We start from the raw sequence: 18,137 nt of genomic DNA, 5'->3' as shown, positions 1-18,137 counted from the left end.
ATATGTGCAAAAAGTAGAGAGAAAAGAGAATCTTTGACTTTTTGGTATGGATTGTTGGTTTTTTGACTTTTTGGCTAAACCGACCTGTTGCCAAACGAGGCCTTAATTTCCAATCCGAATTCTTTGTTTGCTACAGTATTTTTAGGGAAATATAGCTCCCACAAAATTTTTCTTGAAGTTAGTGTTTTAAAGCTGCGTCTTGGGGATGGAAAAGTATAATGTGGGGTAGGGATTTGTTGAAGGGAGGGTTAGTTTGGAGGGTTGGCAATGGACAGTCTATAAACCCATTAGAGGATTCTTGGATTCCAGGGCAAATCAATCCAGTGTGAGGTATAGGGCTGTCCAAATATTTTCCAACAATGAAAATGGCACATTTGATAGACTTTCCAAACAATTGTTGGAGAGGTGATCTGCTTGCTTGGTTATTTTCAGCAACAGTGGTCCCCTTGATATCAGGAATACACATTCCTTTAGTTTCTTGCCCAGATAAATTGGTATGGACCAACACTAAAAATGGGATTTTTTCGGTTAAATCGGGTTATTGGCCTGCTATTAAACATAGACAAAAGGGTAATCATTGCGGAAATGAAATTCATCCTTTAGTTTGGAAAAAATTGTGGAAGATAAACTTGCCTTCTAAATTGGGCTTGTTTCTTTGGAAATGCCTTCATAACATTCTTCCGGTACAATGGCAGCTTAGAAGGAGAGGCATACCACTGGATACATTATGTGCTAGATGTGGCTAAACTGAGGAAACGAGAGAGCATGTTTTCTTTGAGAGTCTATGATCTTAACGTGTATGGAGGGGCACCATTTTGGGGTTGGATTTCTCGGTAGGTCACCCTGTTGGGTTTACTACCTGGTGGACGGAGTGGGTTAAAACTGTTCATGAGGATGAGATCATTCCCCATTCCATAGCCATTCTTTGGGCAATTTGGAGACAGCGTAACATGAAGATTTTTGAAAATGAACAATTGTCAATCGAACAGACTTTATGTCTGGTTGATGAATTTAAATTGCAATGGTCTACTAGTAACATAGATGTAACCAATGCTAGCTCGGACTATACGCATTCACAGCTGAGTATCTCATCATCTAATAACTGTTGTGTTATTGTAAATAATTGTGTGGCTTCTGATGATTTTCAACTTTTTACTTGTGTGTGGTGGATGGAGCATGACAGCAAAGTAATGGAGCAGCGGGCCTAGCATGGGTTTGTTTTGATGAAGATCAAATGCAAGTATACCGACGAGCGATATCCACTTAGTTGTCCTCACCATTATTGGCGGAAGCAAGAGCTCTTTTTGGAGGCTATTAAGTGGGCTGTCATGATGAAGATTAAATGCCTAACTATTTTTATTGATTGTAAAGTTTTAGTTGATAACTATAAACAAAAACGTAGTTTAGATTGGGAGGTAGATTTAGTAGTACAAGATATTTTGGTTTTAAGTTCTGCTTTTCTATTTCTATGTATAACTAAAGTGGACAGGTTGTTGGTCGAACCAGCACACAAACTTGCAAAATCTGTAGCTGTTTTACCCTATGGCTAATATATATGCTATTTCGTTCCGTGTTCAAAAATAATAATAATAATAATAATGACGCCACATATTGAAGATTTTTTTACTTAAATTCATAAATTTAATTTTAAACAACTAATACCACCAAATTAGTAGACAAATAAATACAATTACATATGTAATCTACTACCACTTTACATATTTAATTTAATAGTATCATACTAATAATTTTATCACTCAATTTCACTATTCTTATTACAATTTAATTTGGCAAAATAACAAGGCCTGAGGGTAGAGTGTTCGTTAAGAGTCAAATACAAATTTAAAAAAAATTAAAATTTTAATGTACTTTTTATATATTTATACACTTTTTACATAATTAAGTGTGTTAATATATTTTTGAAACTCAACTGATGCCGTAAAGACAATGGTTAGTATTATCTTTATTACTTTTTCCATCTCAAAATAATAGTTCTTTTTGGGGAATCAAACTTTTTTTAATAGTATAATTATTACATTTTAAAAATATTAATTTGCTAAAATTTCCCTTTGATAATATATTTTTTTGAAAATTTCAATTGTCATAATTATACTTTTTGTGTTATTAATTATTTAAAAGAACGGTAAAATAATAAATTCTTATTCTTTTATTATTTGATTTTTTAAAAGAGACTAATATTTTGAGACAATAAAAAATGAAAAAATAGACTAATATTTTGGGACGAAGAGAGTATATTGTAGATTTTTATGTGCAGCTAATCTTTAAAAAAAAAATGGATTGATTCGATAATAATAATTAAATAATTTTATTGTATGTCTTGAAAGATAGATAAGCATAATTTTAAAATATATTATATATTTTTTAAGATAAAAATAATAAAATTATATACTATAATTATTAGATAAATTTATTTCTTTATATAAATAATCTACATAAAAAAAAAGTCACAAAATAAACAATTTTAAATTTTTGGTGTGAGGTTGGTGATAGATCTAAAGAAACCAAACTAAATGCTTCATTACCCAAACCCGCCCCTTTAAATTTGGTATCGTAACCGGTCAGTAATCTGAGATTACAAAAGGCCTTCTTGTACAATAAAAAAATAATTAGGGCTAGTGGAAGCAATATTCAAAAACACCAATAGTCTAATGAGTTGTGCATTTATATGAACAAATATTTACATGCAAAAACGTTAATTTGCCCACATTCAATACATAACTTGTAACTTAACATCTTATATATAACATATGCACATAATAAAAATTTATTTCACGATCAAAAGCCTGACAATTGCCTTCTAGGCCTAGCCTCAACTCTGAGGCATTCAAAACCACGCGGTAGGCTTCAAAACGGTAGCTCTGCTAAAGACTCCTTCTAGACTCGTCCTCCAGAACGCTCACCTATACATATATATATAAACAGTGAGTTAAAACCCAGTGAATAACATTAAAGTAAAAGGGTTAGTGAACAAATTTCAAATATATCATATCTGTAAAATAAATCATGACACAATCATTCATATTAGTCTCATATCAGAACATACATATCACAGAACATATCACATATCGTCTTCCGACTAGAGTAATTGGTTCCGAATACCGATTAAACACATATCACCACAATGAAGTGGCTAACGAGATCTTGTAATCACATATATATCATGGACTTACATTAACATGCCGTCCCCCATGACTTAAGACTATCTGTGGATGTTATAATAGATTTCAAACATAGGACATTCGTTCACGTAAACAAATATTATTTTAGAAATTATAACTTATGAAATCACATTTGAAATATAATTCATATGAACATATCTTTACAATAACGTTACTCACAGTGGACTTTCAGAACGGTTGGTCAAGCAGTCCTTGACTCATGACCTACAATCACAAATATGCATTGCACGATACACAATCATCTTAAACATATTTAGTTCACTTAAGCTTTTAAATATGAATGACTAGAATTAAGAATTAATTAGATTATTAATTTCCTTTAACCTCTAATTAAAACATGTTTAGTCATGTATTAACTAAACTAATTAAATATAAATAATCTAATCATATAACAACTCTTATTAAATTCACTAATTACACAATTAAATTTAAATTAGGCTCATACACATTAAATTACAATTATTCAGTCATATTTAAATTACTGAATCAGAAACTCATAAATATACACATTTTGCAATTTCAACTTTATTTTCAAGCAAATCAAGGCCCAAATAATTAATTTTCACATTTATTTCAATAATCTTAAGCCTACCTCAATTTCAATTGAATTTAATTAATTTTCAATTAAGGCTTAATTTGACCACATCTAAGTTTATGAACCTAAATCAGATTTTTAATTGAATTCTTATAAGATTCTAAATATCAAATTAAACTCATTCTTCCATTTTTAAAACTCAATTTCATGAAACATCTATTTTCTTGAACCCAAGCTATAATTCATGCTTAATTTCTCCTTAAACTCCATGAATCATATTTGAAAATAAGTTTAGAATCATTGTTCTCTTGAAAATATGTCATGCATGTAAGGATTATGAGTTAAATTGATCAATTCTTCAATGTTTTCACATGCATGCCCTAAGCTCTCAATTACATGAGCAAATCTCCTATTTAAGGACAAATTCAATTCATTTAAACTTGTATCTTGGTGGATGATGTATAATAGAGCTTCAATATCAATATCAAGAATTTGGAATAATTTCTTACCTTAAGTGAACAAATTATAGAGGAATGGAATTCAATTCTAGTTCTCTCTTTTCTTTTCCTTCTCTTCTCATCTCTGTTGAGTTCACATTCTCAAAGTCTCTCTCTCTCTCTCTCTCTCTCTCTCTCTCTCTACGTGTATGTGTAGTGTGAAACCAGCAATACCCACTAACCTACCTCTCTCTTTCTTATTCAATTTATGGCAACACACTACTTCTTTTGATTATATATATTTTAGGCTTTAATATTATATTATTTAATTGGGATTAATTTCCCTCAAATTAAATTCATCTCATTATCTTATAATTTTAATTATACTAAATTAAATTATACTAATGTATATTAAGCTCTAATTCTTATTTAATTATTTAATTCCAACCTATTAAAATTAGCAAATCAGACGAAATTAGTTTTTAATTAAATGTCCCAAATGATTCTAAAAATTTCCATTAGCATATCATGTATCCAATTTCGGTTTCTGAATCCATTATGGTCGTCAATTTCAATCTCGAAATTGTAATCTCATCAGATATTTTCAAATTAATTCATATTATCGCATTGATAAATCAAATTGATGTAAGATTGTTGTGTATATTGATATTTTTATCTGTATATTACAAGTCCTATATATAGAGAGGTTTTGGGAGTAGTAGGTGTAGAGTGGGTGGTGGTAGTAGGTAAAGTGGAGGTGGTAGGTGGAGTGGGTGAGGAGTAGTGGAGGTGTGTAGTGGTAGTGGTAGGTTTTAGTGGTGTAGGAGGTGTACATTAACAGCCCCCCTCAAACTCAAGGAGGATAGGCACTAGCTAACTTGAGTTTGGAGAGAGTCACAAAACAGAAAAATAAACTGAAAAATAAAACAGGATAGGAGACACGGTATGGTCGTGTCAGACCGATGTAGCAGACAGTTTATGGGGTCATGTCGGACCGTTGTAGCAGACAGTTTACGGGGTCATGTCGGACCGTTGTAGCAGACACTGTGTGGTCGTGTCAGACCGATGTAGAAGACAGTTTATGGGGTCATGTCGGACCGATGTAGAAGACAGTTTACGGGGTCATGTCGGACCGATGTAGCAGGACAGTTTACGGGGTCATGTCGGACCGGTGTAGAAGACAGTTTACGGGGTCATGTCGGACCGTTGTAGCAGGACAGTTTACGGGGTCATGTCGGACCGATGTAGCAGGACAGTTTACGGGGTCATGTCGGACCGATGTAGCAGGACAGTTTACGGGGTCATGTCGGACCGTTGTAGCAGGACAGTTTACGAGGTCATGTCGGACCGATGTAGCAGGACAGTTTACGGGGTCATGTCGGACCGTTGTAGCAGGACAGTTTACGAGGTCATGTCGGACCGATGTAGCAAGGTTGTGGTGGTGCACCAAGGGGGCGACTTAGGGAGTGCGCCATGAGCGACTTATACATGATACTGTGTATAACCCCCCCTCAAACTCAAATAGGTGTGAAGATAAAAACCTATTTGAGGTTGAAAAGGGATTGATAAAGCTGACCGGTGTAGAAGACACTGTATGAGTGTGTATATAGGCTGCCCAAAAGATATACATGGATGTAGATATCGAGCCCTCAAAAGTCGTGCCCTCAAAAGGTGTGTCATCAAAAGGCGTGTCATCAAAAGACGTGCCCGAGTCATGAAAAGGTGTGCCATGAAAAGGCGTGCCAGGTTATCGGCGTCAAAAGGCGCGCGATGCGCGTGGCTGTCTCTATGTCATGGTCGTTATAAACCGAAGCGGAGGAGGCAGAAACTGAGACAGAAAAACTGAGAGAAACCTCTGAAAAATTCTTCATTTTGCTGAGAAAGAGAGGTCGTTTTGCTGAGAGAGATAGTCTGTAACACTCTGTTGCTGTTGCCCAGAAAATGGCTTCGTCGTCCCGCGGGCTGCTCACCCTCTTTCCCGACCTCAACGAGTCCACAGGAGAGAGAACTGGTGCGGTGGCCAGTGAACCTCAACCAAACACTGCTGGGTTTGCTCCGCTGAACTTTCCGATGCAGTCGGTGGAGCAAAAAATGGCAGTGCAAACGGATGTGGAGGCTAATCAGTATACTTTGAAGGCATGTGTGGAAAGCATGACGGCGGTCACAAACTTGTCGAACCGACTGCAGAGTAGGACAAATGAGGTGCAGCATGTAAATGCCCAGCTGGCTCTGCTCCAACGCATGTATAAGGATGCGCGAGCAGAGATAAGCGTGCTAAGGGCAGAAAACAAGGAGCTGAAGCGGAAGGCCACCGTGATGTTCCGATTTGGAGGGCCGCCATATGCTGCAGTGGAGGAGCAGGGAGTAGTGATCGTGCCCAGTGGAGTGGGAAACACGGAGGCAACACCGGCAAGGGCCGCCCAGGACGGGGGCAAGAAGAAAAGACCGGCGGCAGAGTAGAGAAAAAAAAAAAATCCGGCCTGTAGATGTGGTGGTTGTCTGCAGAAAAGAAAACAATTCGTTTTTTTTTTTTTTGTTTTTTTTTGTTTTTTTTTTTTTGTGTGTAAAAAATGTGATCGGGGTTGATCTCTGAGATGAATAAAATATGGTTTGTTGTGCAAATTGGAAATTGTTTGGTTTTGGTTGTTTTTTTTTTTTTTTTTAAATAAAAATGTTATGAAAAATTATTTAAAAAGAGCTGGCTCACTTTCCGTGGAAAAGTGTGTAAAATAAAGAAATAAAAAAGAGGGAAGTGAGTGCTGGTGTGGTTAATGATGAAAGTTGGGATAAGATATATTATTGTGAGTCGGTTGGCCATGTGGTAGATTGGGAGAGTGGGTGCAAAGTGAGAGAGAGAGAATGGGTGGAGAGGACACTGTTTATAGGGCTCCACTCGGTTGGCCACGGTCAGTCATCATGACTCCAACTGCGACATACAATTATATCTCGCTCTCTCTCTCGTGAGGGAGAAAAGAGAGCCTTGATTTGGGACAAACACACACATGAGCAAGCGAGTCAGGGGGATACCCAACTGAAAATCCTCCAATGGAGAAGAAGAGGTGCTGTCCGTATATGAAGAAGAAAGGAGACAGGAGCTTCATCGAGGGTTGATTTGAATTGCTGGAGGGAGAAGACTCAGAGGTTATGCCATACAAGCCATGGCGAAGAAGACCTCACTACCTCCACCGTCGAAGCTCTCTGCCAGTCCGCCACCTTCCTCTCTCCACCTCTGTCACCATTACTGTAGTCTGCATCAGAGGCAGTCCAACTCTATACGCCGTTGCAGATTGGCTCGAGTTGACTAGGTGCATGGGACGCGTTCTGGGTGTCTAGCCGGAGTTGATGACCGGTTTCCATGGTGGTCTTGAGGTTTGGGTCACATGGCAGACCGAAGATGACAGTGTGCTAATAGCCACCTGTTGAAGCTGATCAAGTGTAGTGTGATGGAAACGCGGGTCTGACCCACGGAATATGGGTAAAGGGTGTTTGTGTGTTGTGGGGTTGTTCTCCCTCCCCTGCACACCGAGAGAAAAAGAGAGAGGAGGAGTTGTATTAGTTGGAAGATGAGAGGGCCGGCGGGCGGCCAAGGCGAGGCTGCCGCCCGCCGGGGAAGCGAAAATACGAGGTTCTTAACAAAGCTCTGATACCATGATAAATCAAATTGATGTAAGATTGTTGTGTATATTGATATTTTTATCTGTATATTACAAGTCCTATATATAGAGAGGTTTTGGGAGTAGTAGGTGTAGAGTGGGTGGTGGTAGTAGGTAAAGTGGAGGTGGTAGGTGGAGTGGGTGAGGAGTAGTGGAGGTGTGTAGTGGTAGTGGTAGGTTTTAGTGGTGTAGGAGGTGTACATTAACACGCATAATTAAATAAAGATAATTGTGACATGCATTTTGGGGCCGTTACAATTTGTGAACTAGAAAAAAGAATCCCATTTCAAATAATGGTAAATTTTTGGAGTGAGGTTGGTGATAGATCTAACGAAACCAAACTAAATGCTTCATTTGTGAACTAGAAAAAAGAATCCCATTTCGAATAATGGTAAGTTGACGAAATTTGTATTTCAACATTAGACAAAAAAAAAAAAAAAAAAAAAGGTACAAGCCATGAATGCATCACATACTGATGGGTCCGTCCCTAGTGATGGTACAAATTCAAACAGGTGCACAAAAAATTTACATAGGATTGTGTTGTTCGGTCCATGAAGGCACATCACAGGTCCTGTTTTAATAATTTGAACCATTAATGTGTAGAACTTGTCGAGTACTATATGCTTGTAAAAAATCACGTTGATCAAATATCGATAACTATATGATCAAATTAGTTTTGTATAAAAAAATAGACAGTGAACAAATTAACGATTGATAAAAAACTAATCTAATAAGATAGCTATCGATATCCGATCAACGTAATGTTTTGCAAACACATAGTATTCGACGAGTTCTACACATTGAACGGTTCTGATTTTTAAAAAGGAACCCGTGATGGGCCCCTACGGGCCGGGCAACATTGTCCTATGTATCATGAGAAGTGCATCCGCCTGTCTAATTTGTACCATCACTGCAGACAGTACCATCACTTAAATACAAAAGTTGACTTGTACTTTTTTTGGTGTAAAATTTTTTTTTATATATATTTTTTTGTGAATAGTAATAACTTTTTAGTTTTTTTAATAACCTTTTAAGTTTTTATCTTTTATAGACTATGCTAAACTAGCCCTTAGACAAAAAAAGTATAAGCCATGAATGCATGACATAGTGATGGGTCTGTCCTCAGTGATGGTACAAATTACACACAGGTGTATAAAAAATTTACACAAAACGGTATTGTTTGGCCTGTGGAGGCCCATCATGAGTCTCGTTTTAATAATCTGAACCGTTTAATATGTAGAACTCGTTGAGTACTATATGCTTACTAAAAATCACGTTGATTGAATATCGATAACTATATGATCAAATTAGTTTTGTATAAAAAAAAGACTGTGAACAAATGAACGATTGACAAAAAATTAATCCGATGAGATAGCTATTGATATCCGATCAATATGATGTTTTGCAAACATATAGTACTCGACGAGTTTTACATATTGAATGGTTCTGATTATCAAAATCGGACCTATGGTAGGCCCTCACGGGCCGAACAATACCGTCTAGTCCGATCTCAGACTGGAAGCAAGCTTCTCCTATACAGTACTCTGAAGAATGTTGCCTACCATACTGGCTATAAGTCTCAATCACTGTCAGTACGCATTTAGAGATATTAGGGGTAATATGATAATTTTGCTATTTTATATAATATTTTAATACATATTTTTTTTATAAAAAGTTAAAAAGTTATTCCAAATAATTATTTTTTTTTCCTCTACTTTTTTATCTAAAAAATTAAAAAGTACACTTATATAATTTATCCCAAACAACCTCTAAATGCCATTAGCAATAATGAGTATGCGTGTGTAATTTGTATATTTTTGGAGGAACAATTTCCTAACCAAGGGATGCTATTGCGAACCACAACCCGCCGCGGAGTATGCTATTCGAATTAAAAAAAAAAAATTTCGAATCGTTATATTTTTAATTCGAATCATTTATATTATAAAGTTAATTGAGTAGATTATTTATGTAAAAAATTAAATTAATTGGACCTTTATAACTCTATAATAAGAGCACATTTGTTTTTTTAAAAAATAAACGATTAATATGATTTTAATAATTTTTATAAAATAATTATAATTTGATTTTAGGGTTGTAGATTTTGGAGTTGACCAATTTTACAATATAAACCGTTCGAATTATTAAAAAATGACAAAAAAAAAAAAAAAAACCAAGTCCTCATCAAAACACCACAGCAACCTGCTTTGACCAATCACTCCCAAAATCCACAATTTGCTGAATGAAAAATATGAATTTAAAAAATCAACTAATAGTTATTTGCTTGAGGTAGCATGTTTACTCATTTTAGTTAATAATTTTATGGACATTTTGGAAAATTGAAATTGTTGGACAAATTTCAAAATCAATTTCAATTTTGAGTTGCATACATTATATATTAGAATGGATGTTGGGATTGTTTAGGATAATTTATGTGTTACTTATAACTTATTTTGAGAGTCTGCTATATTATTTGATATAATTTTTATTTATAATTTATTTGACAAAAATAATTTAAATAAATTGAAAAATATTGATTATTTGAAGGTTGAGAAAAAAAAGTGTTTTTAACTCATGATTATCAACTTTTAGTTTGCAAAAATTTATATTTTAGATCTTTGCAATAAGTCATGCAAAATTTTGAATAATTACACGAATGGTCTCTAAAGTATGCATTATGTTATACTTTAGCGTCTATTTTTTAATTGTTCAATTTTGATTCCCAAAGTATACCACCGGTATACCACCGGTTATACTTTAGTCCCTAGAATTAGCATCTTTCAAAGCCGGTGGTAGCGGGATGAAAGGCATTTTCATAATTTTACAACCCCCCCCCCCAAAAAAAAAGCAACAAAATTGAACCGTTTGGGGACTTACCTTTTTAGTCAAAAAGTTACCATTTTAGCCAAAAAGCCAACAAGTCATACCAAAAAGTCAAAGATTCTCTTTTCTCTCTACTTTTTGCACATCTTTTCGTAATTAGCCAAAAAGTCATCCAAAAAAAAATATAAGTTTTTTTTACCTACTTTTTTAGCCAAATAGTCAAAAAGTTACTAAATTAGCCTGTGATGACGAAAATACAATAAAGTGAAAACTTTGGAAACTAAATGAAAGAAATTAAAAATATATTTTAAGAACCAAAATGTTACAAAATGAAAACTCGAGACTGTGCATTTGATCATATTGATTTTGTTTATGCTTCATGTAATTTAAAAAATGCTCATTTTCTTGTCGATTTTGAATGACTTTGATTAGTGGCGAAATCAGAAAATTAAATTAGAAGAAGCACTTATTAATTACAATATCGAAAATTTTTACAAAAATATTTCACATAAGTTTTTACGATTGATTTCAAGAAATATCAAAAAAAATAATCAGTCTGTTTGATTTCAATTTTTTGAATTCAATTTTTTGAAAATTGAGTTTTTTGTTTTTCGTATTTTTGTTTTTGTTTTAAGTAAATATTTTTTAAATTTTAAGCAATTTTTTTAGTTTTTTAGATACACAGTACTTAGATGTATCTAAATAGTAAAATATTTGTGAAAAAATAATAAATACGTAAAAATATGAAAAATATATTGAATTTTTGTATTTTTTGGTATTTAGTGTATTTTTTAAAGATTTTTTTTTCACAAATAATATATATTTTAAGTGTATTTATGTTAGGTGTGTCTAACAATAATTAAAAAAAATGCTTAAAATATTAAAAAAAATTCATGGAAAACATTAAAATACAAAAAATAAAAAAATAGATTTTTTTGAAAATTATTTTCTAAAAACTACAACCAAACAAGTTGAATGTTATTTGTAACTAGTACATCATGGACAATACAGAAAAAAAAAAAAAAGGATATAAACCTTAAAATAAATTATCTAATGATATATATTTTTTTTATACAAAATTTGATTAAAAATTTAATATAATGGTAATATTACGTCATCATTGATATGTGATATCACCAACTAATAGTATATAAACACATAGAGTGTGAATCTCACATATCAAATGTAATTAACAATCCAATAAATTTCATATCTTTATGGTGAAATTACTTATACTTACATGTCAATAATAATGACATGACTGTTACATTCAAATTTTTTTAGAGATAATATGGTTTGTAATAGTTTCTTCATTTTTAATTAAAACAACCATTATTTATTTCAATTTTTTTTTTTTGTCATTGACATTTCACTCTAATAATATTTTTATAATTTTTTTATTTAAAATATTTTATTTATGTTTGCAAAATTAAAAAAAAAAAAAAACATTCCAAAATCCGGGGCACATGACTTTTCCGGTCCCTCACTCCCTCCGCTAATGACGTCAGGGATTAAAGATAACAAATCGCTTACTTGAAGATTAAAGTGAAACAATTAAAAATTTAAAAACTAAAGTGTAACAAAACAAATATTTTATACATCATGTTGTAAATAATCCCAAAATTTTATAATTACCGAATTGTTTTAGATATAAAAAATACAACTTTGATTGGTCTTGTACTACTTGGGCTGGTCAGCAAAGTTTGGGCCTGTAAAAAGGAGTTGGGTAGGTCAAAGCTCAAAAAAGGCCAGATTAGGATCGACTTTTACAACCACATAAAAACCAACTTTGTTTTGCAGCGTTTTTCGTTTTTGATATATATATTTTTTATTTTTAATTTTCATTTTATAAATTTTTTAAGAGAATTTTTCATAAATTTTTCATCAATATTTTTAAAAATATTTTTAGGAGCTTCCAGATTAGAAAACTTTGTTTTTAAAAACAATTCAATAAAGGCAAAAGGTGGATTTGGAAGACTCTTTAGAGATGAAAAAAGTTATTGGATTCTAGGCTATTTGGGTAAACTTGAGGAGCTGCAAATTCATGAAGATGCCCCAAAATAGTTAAGGCCCATTTTGGTAGCCGATATTGTTCGACTTGTTTATGAGAGGGTTTAACCCTCTCCTTACCTTGTTTTAGTTTGTTGTTGTCTTATTATCTAAAAAAATTCAATGCAGGCCAAAAAAAAAAAAAAAAAAAAAGATTTTATTATAAAAAAATCCAGACACCCCTTTTATACTAAAGGCTATAAATGTCTTCTTAATTTGATTAAATAGTTTTACAATTCAGATTTTTTAAAAATAATTGTTTAAAATATAATATTTAGCAAAAAGAACCAAAATGAGGAGCTGCCAATTTTGTGAAAAGAGTAACAAGGGTGCTAGTGATAATGACATTGACGACTCCAATCACAAATGATTTTAATTTTAGACTTCTAAGTTCCAACGATTAACAAATCATTAAGGTCATGTTTGTTTGGGCGGACTGGATTAGCATTTCCATGATTAATAGTCCTAGGATTACGAATCCGTTGGATTATGTATCATATCTTAACTAATAGTCAAGTTTAAAATAATTAGTCCGTACTTCAATTGTTTAACCAAACATCGGATTAATAATTTTATTAGACTATTAGTCCAATCCCAAGCTTATGCCCACCCAAATAAACATGGCCTAAATGGTGGTATATTCTTTATTTATTACACTTTGGTTTGGTATACAATGAACAGATAATTTCGTGTGGAATTGAAAAACCTTATCAAGTAGAAATTTATTTTTCATACTATAATTTATCTCCACTCCGAACTCCAAATTTTATTGTAATAAGTCAATTGTGTGTTAAAAATGTGACAAAACAGGTCATTATGAGTGCCTAAACATATATCTATAGGGAAAATATCTATAACATTTTTATGAAAACTGTACAATTATATTTTTAATGTTTTTAACTTGTTCATTATTAAAGACACCCATTAATAACAAGATGTTTAGTTTTATTTCTCTTGAATTCATATTGAATGTCTTGATTTACATCTAACATGTTTCTTCTTCGCCTATCCTATGAGGAAATGTGAAAGAAAAGAAACTCCAATATCTTGCGAGCATTTTCACTTGAGAAGCTCTGTTGCATTAGGGGTGGTGGTGTCCATGGGCTGGCTCTCCATATAGGCCTACTCTAGAAGTTTTAGGGTCTGGGTTACATAATGGCCCACAGATTGTTTTGGGGCTAAATATTTACATAATTGTGAAGAAATTTATATTCTAAACGGAAAAATACAAAACTAACAAATAATCTACTACTATTTAAAAAGTCTGAAGAGCACCTATAATTTTTACTTTTTTTTTTTTTTTTTTGTATTCTGAAAATATATTTCCAAATTTATTAAATATTATACAGTAACCTACATTTATTGAACAACCAAACACCTTTTGGAATTCACACACCTTCAAAAATCATGAGAAACACACTACTTATATATATATATATATATATATTATAGATTGAAAGTGAACACTCCACTTGGTCTCCTTTTGCCAAGTGGCGTTCTTTTCTTATGCCAAGTGTAGTTAGAAGAGGGGCATAGGATTTGAACCTAAGATTATTCACTTCACTTACTTAAATAACACTTTCATCACTTAAATAACATAAAAAATATACTATAAATTTAAAATTAAAATTTATATTTTAGGTATACCCATCGGATGAGCTCACACCCTAATTGTTTGTAGTGGTATCATTAAATCTCTAGTATTTTCTTTATGCCACCAATACCCCTACACTCAACACACGCGCACATGAAAAAAAAAAAAAAAAAAAACCAAATAGCCCAAGAAAAATAACGACATTCTAAATTAAATTGATTGTCTTAATTTTGTGATTAAGATTTTAGAAGTGCCTATGGAAAATTGATAAAACCAGTTGGTGTAATATTGGCTAGTACAAAATATATGTTATTTTTGATTCAGTGTATATACATATATTTTTGGTTGGCAAGTGAGATTATTTGCAATATGAAGAGAATTACAACCAAACAATTATAATATATATATATATATATATAAGCTCAATAATTAGCCTAACAATCAACCTAAGAAATAGTCACATAATGGAGTAGAAATAAACAACACAACAAAACCTTATAATAGGGAAGAAAATTATCAATCTTTGCATTGAAAAATAATGACCTTCTAAATTAAATTGATGGTCTTAATTTTGTGATTGAGATTATAAAATTTCTGATGGAAAATCTATAAAACCGATTTGTACAAAAAAAAAATAAAAAATAAAAAGAAGAAGAAGAAGAAGAAGAAAAGAAAATAGAAAAAAACAGAAAGATTTAAATCAATTTAATTTGAATATGACATAGTGATATTATAGCACAATTCCTTGAATCTAGATTATGTATCCATTTTCACCAATATATTTAATTTGTATAAATTCCCAATTTTGATGTTGTTTCCAATTCCTACTGTGTTTATCATTAACAACCAATGAATCAGAGCTATTTGTGACCACGACGTATAACTGAGTTCATCACACATCTTTGACTAAATTACATGCATGCATTATATATCCCAAAACATAATGACTGTCCCAACCTGAAACTTTTACACAAATTGGTCCCAACAAACTAGTCCACCCAAAATTGAGAAATAAAAATACCAAGTACAATGAAAAAAAGTACAGAATTTAAATTTTTAGTGTAAATTTTAAATTGATATGGTATGAGAGTAACATTCAAAATAAATTTAATCTATATATTTTAAATATTTTTCTATATATATATATATATATATTTAAATATGTACCATTGTTATTTCAAAATTGAGAGGAGTACTTCCATAAAGTTCCTAGCTAAGTGAAGTGCATCCACCAAAGGTGATTGCTCCGTCTATATATTTTAAATATTCTTCTCTCTCACTACAGCATAAAAAAAAAAAAAATACTTTTAGCGATAAAATTTTGAAAATATCACTAATAAATTTAGTTTTAGGGGACAAAACAATTTTGTGCTAAAAATGTTTATTTTTTAACAAAAATTTTGGTTTCAAAATATAGTAATTCATTATTAAATATTCAATTTCGTCTTTAAAAATATAATAATGATACTTTTGACAACTAAAATATTTCATCCCTAAAAGGTAATTTCATCTAAAATTTTTTATCTTTAAAACCTTTATTTGTTATAGTTTTTCCCTCTGTGTAATTAGATCTATAATATGTTGATAAATTAACTTTCTTGCGTTCCAAATTATATTGTCCTCTCCATCTTTTATTTTATTTTATTTCATTTCTTTAATACTTTTATATTATATAATGTTGAAGAGCAACTGAGAATTACAATACATCAAATTTGAATGTACACACATGCTAATGAAAACACGTGTGCATGTTGCTGCTGGCCTGAATGTGTAGTTTATTTCAAAGAATTAGACAAATCAAATAATGTCACGTTGTGTATTTCAATTTGGTGCATTGTAACATGCCTATCATATTCATGCACATTCACAAAACCACAATGTCCTTAATTAAACTGTCAGTAATCACTCAAACCCACCCAATTTGATAAAGCAGCTTTCAAAAGCCAGAATCACAGGACGGCCTCCGCTCGATTCGTTGACTTTCGGTCAATGTTTCTCCCTTTGCAATGTTTTTTTTTTTTTTTGGTTTTGTTATCTTAATGTATTTTATTTAATTATTGAATTATGGAAAGGAAAAAAATTTCAGTGTACAATGTGTATAGTATGCAACTTGTTACAAATTTATGTGGCAGACATTATGCATAGTTTTGTGACAAATATTATCTAATCTTCTGATAGAGTTACGATAATTTGTGGTTACTTATCATTACTACAAAATTTTGAACCACAAACGTAATAAAAGATTATGTAACATTTGACGTAAAAATACATAATATATATTATAGAAATACGTAACGATATATATTTTTAAAAAACTACATATGTCAACATTTTGTATTGAAACATATAAATCTCAAACTATAATTTAATAATTAAAATAAATTAAGAGAGAGAAATGATTAAATTTAGAGAGAGAATGTCTTGCCCCATTTACTAATCATGAAACAAAGACTTGTTTGATTAATTTATCAATTCTAAGCCTATTTGGGCACATTCGCTCACTTAACTTTGCTGTAATATTAAGAAAAGAGAAATGGGAGATGGGGACATATTTTTTTGTCTTTTAGGTGGCGTAAGGCACTTGCATGCAAGTGATCAAAGTGGAGGAAGAAAAGTAGCCAAAGCCTAATCTTATCTTATGCCCGGAGAAGTTATTTGGTGTTTCTCGGTACAATCACGCGGTGCTTTAAATTAAAGGTAATTGATAAAGAGCGTAAGATTCATTGATTTTTGTTGATAGTAAAAAACAAAATACTTAATAATTAATAATTAGTGATTGGTTAAATATATAAACACATCGTGTTACTAGAACACTTAATAATTTTCCAAGGGTAAGTGGGCAGGATACAAACCTTTGGCAGTGACTGCTTGATTGATTCACACCCTCTCTCTGTTTACACAAGAGGGAATATTATACCCTCTCTTTCTTTACACAAGAGGGAATATTATATCTTGTTTTACTTTTCCATTCATATTGACCAAATCTTATAAATTCAATTAATTAACGAAGTTTGTCTTGATGGTCACATTTTCATAAATGAATTGTGTTAATGTACACTAAACCTAACCCATTACCCTAACCCACTACATTCACTCCACTAAACCTAACACACTTACCATCTCCACTACCACCCACCACCTCCACTACCATCCACTACCACCACTCACTTACCTCACACCTCTCCTATATAATAGCTTGTAACATACAAATCAATACACATCAATCAAAATATCAATCAATAATACATTTATTTTAACATGGTATCAGAGCTAGGTTGAGAACCTAGTATTTTCGTTCCACCGGCGGGCGGCAATCTCGCCTTGGCCGCCCGCCGGACAAACCCAAATCTCACTCACCTTGGCTGCTTCATGTTCTTCTCAGGAGATAAACTTGAAATGAAGAGTTTACCAAGGTTGCTGGATCTGATCTGATTAAGCCTTGCACTGTTCAAGCAAAAACTACATCTGATCGTAACACATACTTAACCCACTCCAAGATCTTCCCACACCATGCACAAGAGACCCAGCTAACACACACCTCTCTCTCACCCACGGCTCTCACACACGCCACTCACCCATGCACACTCAGCCACCTCTCTCTCACCCACGGCTCTCACACACGCCACTCACCCATGCACACACCCAGTCACCATACACTTCTCACACACAGCCCAATCAGAGCTACACACACACACTGCCATCTCATTCTCTCTCTCTCGGCAAGCCCACATACACACTGATACACACACCATGGAAGTTTCACTGCAACACACACATAGAACACACACACACAACACCATTCACACACACGGTTTTAGAGAGAGAGAGCACACACACCATAGACAGCAC

At 32.7% G+C, this 18,137-nt stretch overlaps 1 long non-coding RNA gene across 1 annotated transcript; it reads right to left on the bottom strand.

Moving 5' to 3' along the window:
* Nucleotides 1–2,613: 2,613 nt before the first annotated feature.
* Nucleotides 2,614–4,409, bottom strand: LOC145790198 (uncharacterized). The gene is made up of 2 exons (XR_014328863.1): nucleotides 4,245–4,409; nucleotides 2,614–2,921 (listed from the first exon to the last, which is right to left on the bottom strand). It is a non-coding gene; the product is annotated as an uncharacterized LOC145790198 (long non-coding RNA).
* Nucleotides 4,410–18,137: the final 13,728 nt, after the last annotated feature.

The sequence above is a fragment of the Camellia sinensis genome, chromosome 1 (genome assembly GCF_055761805.1).
Source record: "Camellia sinensis isolate YWXY chromosome 1, ASM5576180v1, whole genome shotgun sequence".
Lineage (NCBI taxonomy): Eukaryota > Viridiplantae > Streptophyta > Magnoliopsida > Ericales > Theaceae > Camellia > Camellia sinensis.
Note: the sequence above shows the minus strand (reverse complement) of the source record. Positions and strands in the feature narration are given on the sequence as shown.